The sequence below is a fragment of the Chiloscyllium punctatum genome, chromosome 19 (genome assembly GCF_047496795.1).
Source record: "Chiloscyllium punctatum isolate Juve2018m chromosome 19, sChiPun1.3, whole genome shotgun sequence".
NCBI lineage: Eukaryota > Metazoa > Chordata > Chondrichthyes > Orectolobiformes > Hemiscylliidae > Chiloscyllium > Chiloscyllium punctatum.
In genome coordinates this window covers 8,113,024-8,123,905 of record NC_092757.1, presented here as the reverse complement: position 1 = coordinate 8,123,905, position 10,882 = coordinate 8,113,024, and positions in this window count along the sequence as shown.

Genomic DNA, 10,882 nt, shown 5'->3' with positions numbered 1-10,882 from the left:
TTCGACATCCTTGTGTTTTACACTGGTGTACAGGGCAGTTCTGTTATGCAGTATGGGGATACTTATGGAATCCTCTCCTCCAGCCATTTGTTTAATCGTCCATCACCATTTATGACTGAATGTGGCAGGACTGCAGAGCTTCGATTAGATCTGTTGGTTAAGTGTTGTAGCTTTAATGTGTTAACATCAGGTTTAGGTTCGCATGGTTCTCACCCTGACATGTTCACCCACAGTCATTACTAAAACATATGTCGTGTTGATGGTAATGACAGACTGAGGAGATTATCCCTGGGCAAAAAATGTTACAGGTTGTGGTTGAATGCTGTTCTGCGTCTCCTGTTTCTGTAGTCTACAGCGCTACATAAATACACAGTTTTCAGCTGCAATATCTGCAGTGCAATTCTGCTTTCTGTTCCCCAATTCTCACTGAAACCCATTCACCCATCAGTCCTCTACTCAGTGACCTATTCTGGTTTCTGATGTGGAAATACTTCCATTTTCATACTCTCATTCTGCTGAGGGTCTCTCCCCGGGTCATGCTGTCAATCTGACACATTCCGCAAAAGCATTTAACTGATTTTAATGCAATTACTTAATTCATCAGCAGTTTTCCTTCAGTAATGTCATCTTCTGTGTTTGAGGTGAATGTGTTTCCCTCTGTTTCTCTCCCTGACCATGATTCAGAGCTCTGTAGTGTCAGTGATGCCAGCCTTATGTAGTTTCAGAGCCAATGAATTCCCTGGATTCCCAATCATCTTCACCACATTGTATGTTTCCTCTTTTGGTTTGATGCCTTATCACTCATGGCTGCCTTGTCCTCCCATGAGTATGTTTCATCTCCTTTGGGATGAATTTCTGATATCCTCGAATTATCCCCAGAAACTCCTGCCATTGCTGCTCCATGGTCTTTCCTGCTCGGCTCCCCTTCCAATTAACTCTGGCCACCTCCTCCAACATTTCTTTGTAGTAACATTACTCAATTATAATCATAATACATCAAGAAGAGAGCAATAGATATAAACCAAAAGGAGGAGTTTTGAGAGATGAAATGTGAAGAATAATTGGTAAATTTCTTAACTAAATACAAAGAGAGTACGAGAGATAGGATATAGATGAGGAAATGTGAAAAATGAGAAAACTTGATTATTGTAAGGTTTAGATGTACATCCCTCAATGTTTTGGCATTGCCTGTATGCTGTGGTCCTTTGTGTAGTGCATGTATAACAGAGCAATATGTTCAAATTCTGGGTCTGATGGCAGATTTTTTTTATCTCCAATGATATGATAGACACTAACTTTGGAAAGAAACCAGAAGACCAATATATTGAATTCCCAGTAGAAATTGGATTAACTGAAATAAGTCGGAATACCAGAAGCAAGAATTTATGACACACATCCTGATAAGAATGAAAGATTAGAGTCGAGAATTCCAAAGTAGAAGGAAACATTGAGAGAAGGGGAACGTATCACTTTATATGAACTTCAAATAATGTTTTATAATTTTTTTTTCATCATGTGCTGGTATGTGCATCATTTTTCGCTAACTGTGCCTCCGTTGTTCATTTAGACTGTTGTGCACATATGAAAAATGTTTCTTATCGACACATACACTTTGATTAAACAGTGTGTATAACATTATATTTCCGCCATTGAAATGGTCCTGTTGTCATGCTAACAGGATACATGAACACCAACTGGCCACCAAAAGACACGATATTGCCACTATGTTCCATACATACAGACAAAGAAAGGCACCACTTTGATTGGGAAAAACGCAAACACATCCGAAGACACGCAAGGACGTTCTTGGAGGAATGGCATTGTAATCAGAAGTCCATCAATAAACACATAAATTTAGATCCTATCTCCCTTCTCTTGTAAAACAAAAAAAAACCGGAAATGACATCTCCCACCTTAAAAACCAAGACTTATAAATAGAGAGGTGGGACATACCACCAGTGCTTCAGCGGAGACTCTCATTGACAATGTTACCTAGTCATGGTGTCGAAACATCAGAAAACAAACCTTCAAGCACAACGAGCTAACTTGCATCCATATAAACGGTTATTTTACTTTTATTGGTGGAATTTGGAGTTCTCATGTTTTAACATATTATGATGTGAAGTGAGCTTTTCTGGGTGTGTGGTTTTAATCAACAGAGGGGTTCGACATTGATGTCATAACAGTTTGGGGCCTTGCCGTATGGTATTTGGACAGATTTGAACAGATTTGGGGTACAAAAGGTCCCAGCAGATTCAAACACGTGGTAATTAGTGACCTCGATCTTCAAATAAAACCGGTGGGAAAATTCATTTACTTTTGTAAACTTGTTGTTGGTTAAACTAAAAGTGAGAAAAATGGCTTTTAACATTACTAAAGAGATTCCCAAATTTGCCAAGAAAGTTTATAAAGGCAGAAGAATGAATATTTTTAGAATTAGCAAAGACGTTGTAATTGGGTTTAACCAGGGACGAATGGAAAGCTGAAATTGTAATCGAGTTGGTCAAGCACTTTGGTGTATCAGAGAAACAGGCAACTGCAGTAGAGTTAGAAAAAACTTAAATCGCAAATATGGCAACTGAAGTTAGAAAATAAAGGGACGGAAACAGAGAGAGAAGAAAGAGAAAGAGAAGATAAAGAAATAGAGAGCGAATTTGAAATTCAGAAGTTGGGAAGTAGACAACAAAGTTAAATTAACTGGATGAAGATGAGGGAGAACGTAGGGATGTATACAAATATGTTAATACCTTGCCATATTTCAGTGAAAGAGTCAAAACCTCTTTTATTTTGTTTGAATAAATGACTCAGTAGATGGCGTGTCCAGTGAACTTGTGAGTAATGCTAGTTCAGACTAAACTAGTGGGCATAGTTAGTGAGGTATGTGCAGCGCTGTCAGATGACGGCTCAAGAGATTATGCAGATGTAAATCTAACTATTTTGAGTGGTTATGCATTGGTACTAGAAGAATATAGACAGAGGTTCAGGAACATAGAGAGAGAATCAGGTCAGACTTATGTTGAATTTGAACGAATTAAACATAGTCATTTTGATAGATGGGTGCGGGCCATAAAAATGGATAAGACCTGTGAGGCTCAAAGGGAGATTATTCTGCTGGAGGAGTTTAAAGACTCACTTCCAGAGATGGTAAGAATTCACGTGAATTAACAGAAATTTTAAAAAGTGAGAAGCGCGGTACAAACGCCAGGTAATTATGTATTGGCGCATGTTTGAAATTTAGCGTCTGGGAAAATCTCCATTCTGTGAGGGAGAGAAAATGTGAGAAGGGGAGATCCTACACTGCAAAACATTGAGTAAAGCACATTGGCAATAGTTTACCACAGGTGAAAAATAAGCTCAAGGGGGTTGAAAGGTGGTGAAAGGCCTCAGGTGTTCTCACTATAACAGACTGAAACACAAAGAATTACAGTGCTGATGGTTTAAGAAGGGCACTGGGAAAAAAGGTGTTTTCACTACAGTAAGCTGGGACACACGTGCTGGGCGTTGAAGGAAGACACTTTGGGAAAAGATGCGGTAAAAGAGGTTAAGTCAGTGGCATTAGTGAACCTGGTAAAGAAGAACCCAAGTCTCCAAGGAGCTACAGGAGAGTGCACAGCCTGGGTATAGAGTCAGTGTCTGGTCTCTGTAAAGAATTCGCCTCTGTGGATAAAGTTTACTCAGGAGGTGTTGTGGGGCGGGGGGAGGGAGGACAATAAATAATAATTTTGTGAGATACGGGTTCTGCTCAGTCTCTAATAGTTGAGAAGTGAGGTGCCAGAAACGCACAATAGATCAGACAGCATACTAAGAGCAGGACAGTCGAAATATCAGATATAAACCCATCATCAGGATTGTGGAGGGGGTGGGGAGGGGAAAGGGCGCTGAAAGATAAAAATAGGAGGGTAGGAGCTAGACTGGTGGGAGGGTCACTGGAAGATCGATAGGAAGATGCAGGTTGGAGTGATATTGACATGTCGGAGGGGAGGGTGGAGTCGATAGGTGGGAAGGAAGATTGACAATTAGAGCAGTTCAAGAGGGTGGTGCTAATTTGAACGGTTGGATCTGTGATGAGGTTGGGGAAGGGAGATTAGGAAATTGGGGAAGTTGATGTTGAAGCTGTATAGTTTGAAGTTTCCAACTATCCTACCACCTTTCCACTTCACCCTCCTCTCCAAACTATCACCATCACATCCCATCTGCATCTACTTATCGCCTTCCAAGCTCCCGTCCATCCAGCTCCAGCCCCACCCTCCTATTTATTTCTCAGCCCCCTTGCCCCTCCCTTACCGCCCACTTTCCTGATGAAGGATTTATGCCTGAAATGTCAACTCTCCTCGCTCTCGGATGCCGCCTGACCGACTGTGTTTTTCCAGCCCCACACTTCTTAACTCTCATCTCCAGCGTCTGTAGTCCTCACTTTCTCTCGGCCTCTTACATAGTAAGAGATGGAAGTATTTTCACTCTTTCTGACATATTATTCAAGAGCGAGATAATTTGTGGAATGAGGACTGAAATTAAGCATTCTCTTGTTTAACATCAGGTTGGAATGCCAAATCAAGATTGGGGAAGTAACAGTGAGAGTGACGGTGATGGAGTGAGTATGAGGGGGTTTAGGGAGAGGGGATCGAGTGAATGTGAGGGGCTAAGGGTGACAGAGTTGGAGTGACTGTGAGGGGTTCAGGGAGAGGGTAATGCAGTGAGTGTGAGGCACTAAGGGTGACGGAGTTGGATTGAGTTTGAGTGGGTCAGTATGACAGTGATGGAGTGAGTGTGAATGATTCGGGGGAAGGTGATGAAGTAAGTGTGAGGTAATCAGTGTGCCGGTGGTGGAGTGAGTGTTAGGGAGTCAGGGTGATGGTGATGGAGTGAGTGTGAGGGTGTCAGGGTGACGGTGGTGGAGTGAGTGTGAGGGGATCATAGCGTGGGTGTTTGAGTGAATGTGAGGGAGTTAGGGTGATGGTGATGGAGTGAGTGTGGGGGTCAGGGTGACAGTGATGGAGTGAGTTTGATGGAGTCAGAGTGACGCTGATGGAGTGAGTATGAGGTGTTCAGGGTGAGGGTGATGGAGTGAGTGTAAGGGGGTCAGAGTGACGGTGATGGCCTGAGTGTGAGGGTGTCATGTTGAGGGTGATGGAGTGAATGTGAGGGCCTAAGGGTGATGATGATGGAGTTCGTGTGAGGGGGTCAGGTTGAGGGTGATGGAGTGAGTGTGAGGGTTTCAGGGTGACAGTAATAGAGTGAGTGTGAGGGGTTCAGTGTGACGGTGATGGAGTGAGTATGAGGGGGTTTAGGGAGAGGGGATCGAGTGAATGTGAGGGTCTAAGGGTGACAGAGTTGGAGTGACTGTGAGGGGTTCAGGGAGAGGGTAATGCAGTGAGTGTGACGGTGATGGAGTGAGTGAGAGAGGGTCAGAGTGACGGTGATGAAGTGAGTGTGAGGTGTCCAGTGTGACAGTGATGGAGTGAGTGTGAAGGGGTCAGGTTGAGGGTGATGGAGTGAGTGTGAGGGGCTAAGGGTGACAGTTGGAGTGAGTGTGAGGGTTTCAGTGTGTCAGTAATGGAACCAAAAAACCAAAAAGACTTTGGGAAAACGAGAAAGGGAGGTTGAGAGACAATTTAATTGAAGATCACAGGTTTCAGAGTGCTGAAGTGAAGATAATCCAACAGCATCTTGCCACGTTAGCCAGTATTCCCTGGAATGATGGGTGAACGGGATATCACTGCGGATTCAGATGATGGAGTTCTGAATCAGCATTTGTTCTGCAGCTTTGCAGCTGGGAGTGGGCTCAGCAGAGTCTTCGACTCATTGGGCTGAAGCTAACAATAATTTCTCTCAGTGCCTATTTCACTGAATGTGACAGAGGAATTGTCTGCACGAGGCCGAATTAATTTCCTGGTGCTATCTTATTGAACCCACCTCATAGCTACCCTCCCCACTCCATGGTGTCCCTCTCATTCAATGACAGTCCTATTCTCCCAGCCACTGTTGTTGGAGGTACTCAACATCGTTCAGATGCCCCTGGCTATTCCGGAAACACTGGCACTGGTGCAATCTTTAAAAGGCTAATGGGCACACGATTGAGCTTTCTCTGTTTGGAGCTGCCCTCCACAGTTTACTCCGTGCATGGCAGATAAGGGGCAATTACACCACGGTTTGTCGACAGGGGCACGTGGATGAGGTAGTACAGAAGAGGATTATTCTTTTCCCTGAAGGGGCCATAAAACTAGACTCAACGAGCATGGTCTGAGCTCAGCACCCAGCTCAGCGCAGTATCTGCGGTCTGTAGAAATGCCTAGCAATACAGGACAAGCATCAATAACTTTCCCTGCTCTGTCAGGATACGGCTTATTGTATTCTCTCTGCTCACACACACTCACTGTATATCTGTTATAGCACCTACCCCCGAACAAGGCTCATGCTCCAAAGCTCTCACTATCACATGCAGCAGCTTCCCTCTCTCCCTTTCCCTCGCTCTCTCGCCTTTTCAATACTCCCACATGGAGATAGAATATTCCCGAGAATGTTGATTATTGGTTGTTCGGATAATGTTCCAAATAATTCAATTTTTCAGGAAAATGTCAGTGCCTCAAGAGTAGAGATGTACTTTTTAAAAATCAAATACGTTTCAAATCCATCATGAGGCCATTCAGCCCTTAAAATGTGTTCTAGCATTCAATAAGATCGCCGCTAATCTGATTGTTTTCTCATCTCCATGTTAGAGGAATTTTCAGTCATTCAAACCCCTGGGTTCCTGTCACTGACCAGACAACGCTCAGGCACTTTTACCCCGATTATATTCAAGCGCCTGTTCTCGGGCATTTGCCATGAAAACGCAATCTCCAAACAATATATTCCATCTGCTTTATTCTTCTACGTAATGATAAGCACATTTTCCATAGATCAATCAGAAATATACACTTATTAATGGTTAACGATACCAAATTACAATTAATAATCCTGGCTAATTCACTTGTCTCACTTTATTGTATTCAGCCAAATGCAGCTTCTTAACAATTGTCTCGGTATAGAATTCAAGTTCTGACAGAGAACGTCTTTATTCTCAACTGTTACCCTGACCATTATTTGAATTGTACCTTATTCCTTGTTATGAAAGTTTCTCTTGCCCTTTGCCTATGACTGTTTCTGGCTGTAACAGTTACACTGTCTCCCACTCAGTTGGCTACACGGCTGGTTTGTAATGCAGTGGGAGGCTAACAGCGCAGGTACAATTCTCCACACTGGCAGAGGTTACCATGATGGGGACACTCTCTCAATCTCACCCCATCACTCGAGATGTGGTGACCCTCAGAGTAAACCACCACGAGCGGTCTCTCTCTAATGACAGTGCAGGCCCATGGTCCTTTGGAACTGTATTCTGTCACTGTTGCATTTTAACTTTTTATCTATGTTATAATTTTGTTTTGCATTATGTTTACGAGTGTTTTGAATCAGTGTCATTTGGTACCCGTCAGCATTTCACCCACACTCCATATTCCTGCCTCATAATACTTCCCTCGTTGTTATTTATGAACATCCGTCTGTGCCTTAAAAAAATTCAATATCTCTGCCTCCAATACTCTGCGGGGAAGAGATTTACAAAGACTCACTACTCCGAGAAAACAAACATAAAAATTGTCTGAGATTATTTTCAGTCTCCTTATCTGAGTATCGATATAATGACATTGGAAACATTTCAGATAGGCTTCGCTTCAGATATTTTTGTTTTTCAGCGGCAGCAGCAACTCGAAGGGCGGCAGCTTGCACCAGGGGTCTGCCGGGAGCAGTGAGTCACTGATGTGAGCCTCTAAAAAATTACCACGAGCGCGGTAGTCCTCTCTTCAACCCTTTCATCCCAGGACCCCGTCTAATGTACAAACCTAGTTACTTGCTGCTGAAAATGTGTTGCTGGAAAAGCGCAGCAGGTCAGACAGCATCCAAAGAGCAGCAGAATCGACATTTCGGGCACGAGCCTTCATGCTGACGTTATGTTTCATACACAGGAACACTCCAATCCCTTTGTACTGCTCTTTAGTTTGGGAGTCCTCTTCATTACGTAAAAACCTGCGTTTTCATTCTCTGTGTCATCCAAAAATTCGGATGTATATTGAGCTCAGCTCCCACCGTCAGGCTATCAGTATAGGTAATAAATAACTGAAGCCGTCAGACTGATACTTGTACTCCAGTCGACACATCCTTATCATAAAGATCGATGAATCCTGACTCTCCGATCTCTATGTGTTAACCAATCGCTAAAAATGATACTCCCCACAACTTCATCAACAGATGCCGAAGGGAAAAACAAGAGAATGAGGACATGCCACAGCCCAAAGGACTAGCCACGTTACCATACATCAAGAACATTTTGAAACCGGCAGCCAGACTATTACGACCACGAGGACTCAGAACAGCACACAAACCAACAGCCACTCTCAGATAACAACTCACCAGGACAAAGGACCTGATACCCAGCATGAGCAAAACCAACATTGTGTACAAAATCCCATACAAGGACTGCACAAAACACTACATAGGACAAAAAGGAAGACAGCTAACAATCCGTATCTTTGAACACCAACTCGCCAGGAAACGACAAGCAACATGAGTTCGACTGGGACAAGAAAATATTACAGGACAAGTCAAACAGAAAACAGCCAGGGAATTCCTCGAGGCATGGCACTCATCCACAGATTCTATCAGCTTTCACATCGACTTGGACACAATATACCGGCCACTGCAGCGGACAGCTGGAACTGACAACTGGAAGCGACAGAGACAAACCACTATAAATGCCGGAGGAAACATTACAGAAGCGCTTCACAGGAGGCTCCCAAGCACTGAGGATATCACCTAGACAGGGGACGAAACGTCTGCAACACAATTTCGCATCACGGCAAACAGAACCACAACAATACAGTCAATTCGCGCACAAACAGCACCTTTGGCCCAACTTGTCTACGCTGACCAAGTTTTACAAACTAAACTAGCCTAATCTGCTTGCATTTGGCCCATATGCCTCAAAACATTTCCCGTTCATACGTTTGTCCAAATGCCGATCTTGAACTTAGTGGCTGGTTCAGATGTTCCAGAGGACAGTAAAGAGTAAAAGACATTGCTGTGGATTTGCATTCACGCAGAGACCTGACCAGGGCCGGATGACCTATTGCCTTCTCTGAAGAACGTGAGGCAAGCAGATCGGCTTCTGTTTATTACAAATGATAATAGTTTCATTTAAATTATATCATCTTGCTTGTTATTATTCGGTGCCTCTAGATTAAGAGTCAATGATTGAGCACCATGCACCATCTTCATGTTTAACAGATTCCTTGGAGAGTACAAATTAAATATCTCAAGTACAATTATCTTGTAATGGACATGTGGTTTGAAGAGACTTGAAACAGATTAATCCAGATTTCACAATGGCCCAAATTCTGAAGTTTATTCAGAAGTTGCACTGAGGCTGACGAGTCGACCGACACATCATAATGGTGTACTGGGCAGGATTTGTGAGTTGGGAAGCTTGTGGAAACGTAGACCGGTGCAGGGCTAGAAGGATTCTGGAATTTTGGAACAGTCTGGTTCCTTCACGCATATCAGTGAGTAATTTATAATTTGTAATTTACTTTATAGAATTCATCAGGAAAGGATTTTTAGTTGGCAGTGAAGACACTGACTTCCCTTTTTCCAAAATTTAACTATCATGAGCAGAAACACAGTTCAACACGGTTTAATAGACAAAGAGAATGAGTTACTAGGAACACCAACTATAGCGAGGATGGGATAATAGCCACCTTGTATTATCCAAAGGATTTCTTCGACCCGTGATGATGATGATAACCAAGGCTGAGATAAATCGTAATGACCGAAGGAAAAACTGATTTCCACTGGTGGAACGAACCAGTCTATTGTTCTCAGATTCGGATCCATTCTTGGAACATTCCAGTCGTACGTTCTCAGATTCTTATCCATTGTTCGAACATTCCAATCTAATGTTTTCAGATTCTTGTCCATTGTTGTGACATTCCGGTCAAATGGTGTCAGTTTTTGGTCCAATGTGGGAACATTCCAGTCTAATGTTGTCAGATTCTGGTCTCAGTTCTTCTCTGTCGGCAGCTGCTGATCCCTGTTAGTGCTGTTAGCGATACTCCCCCTCCTACAATGGGATAATACATTGAACCAAGTCCTTATTTATAGAAGAGGCCAATCCTCCAGTGAGACATTTAGAATCCACGGAGACGGACATTATTCACATTCACTGAGTAAATAGCTCCAGCTAACCCCTTTCAATGAAATATTATATGTAATGTTATTATTAAATTTGAAAATAACTTTTAAAATTTGCACATTCTGAATGGGATATATGAGGGTGACTGAAGGAAGGAATGGTGGAGATGGGAGAATGATTATGTGTTATCATTCAATCTGATTTGGATATGGGAGTAATGACAGAGGATTGTTAGAACATCAACAGTTTTCTCTGTTTATAATTGGAAACATACAGCCTGCAACTCGTGATCAGTCGTTACAATATCAATAAAACATTGAGACATCTTTGATGGTTGATAGTCGATCTGAAAAGAAAATGTGCCTAAGACAACATAGGGTTATAACAGACAAACGGCATGGATATCTTAACAGACAATTATCCCTGACAAATGCAATTCAGATTGTTATTCCAGGATTAGAGAGGGCAGGTGAGGTTCAAGCTCTTGATACTTTTGATGTCAATTATCTGTGATGAAGTATCACTTACTGGACTTCAAATAAAGTATGCTTATGGCATTGGGGAGGAGACAGAAAACTGAGAGATTTTGGGGGCATGACTGAAGAGACGAGGGTGTGCGAACGTGATATTGCCCAGTAATCCGTATTGGAAAGTTCCTCTTGA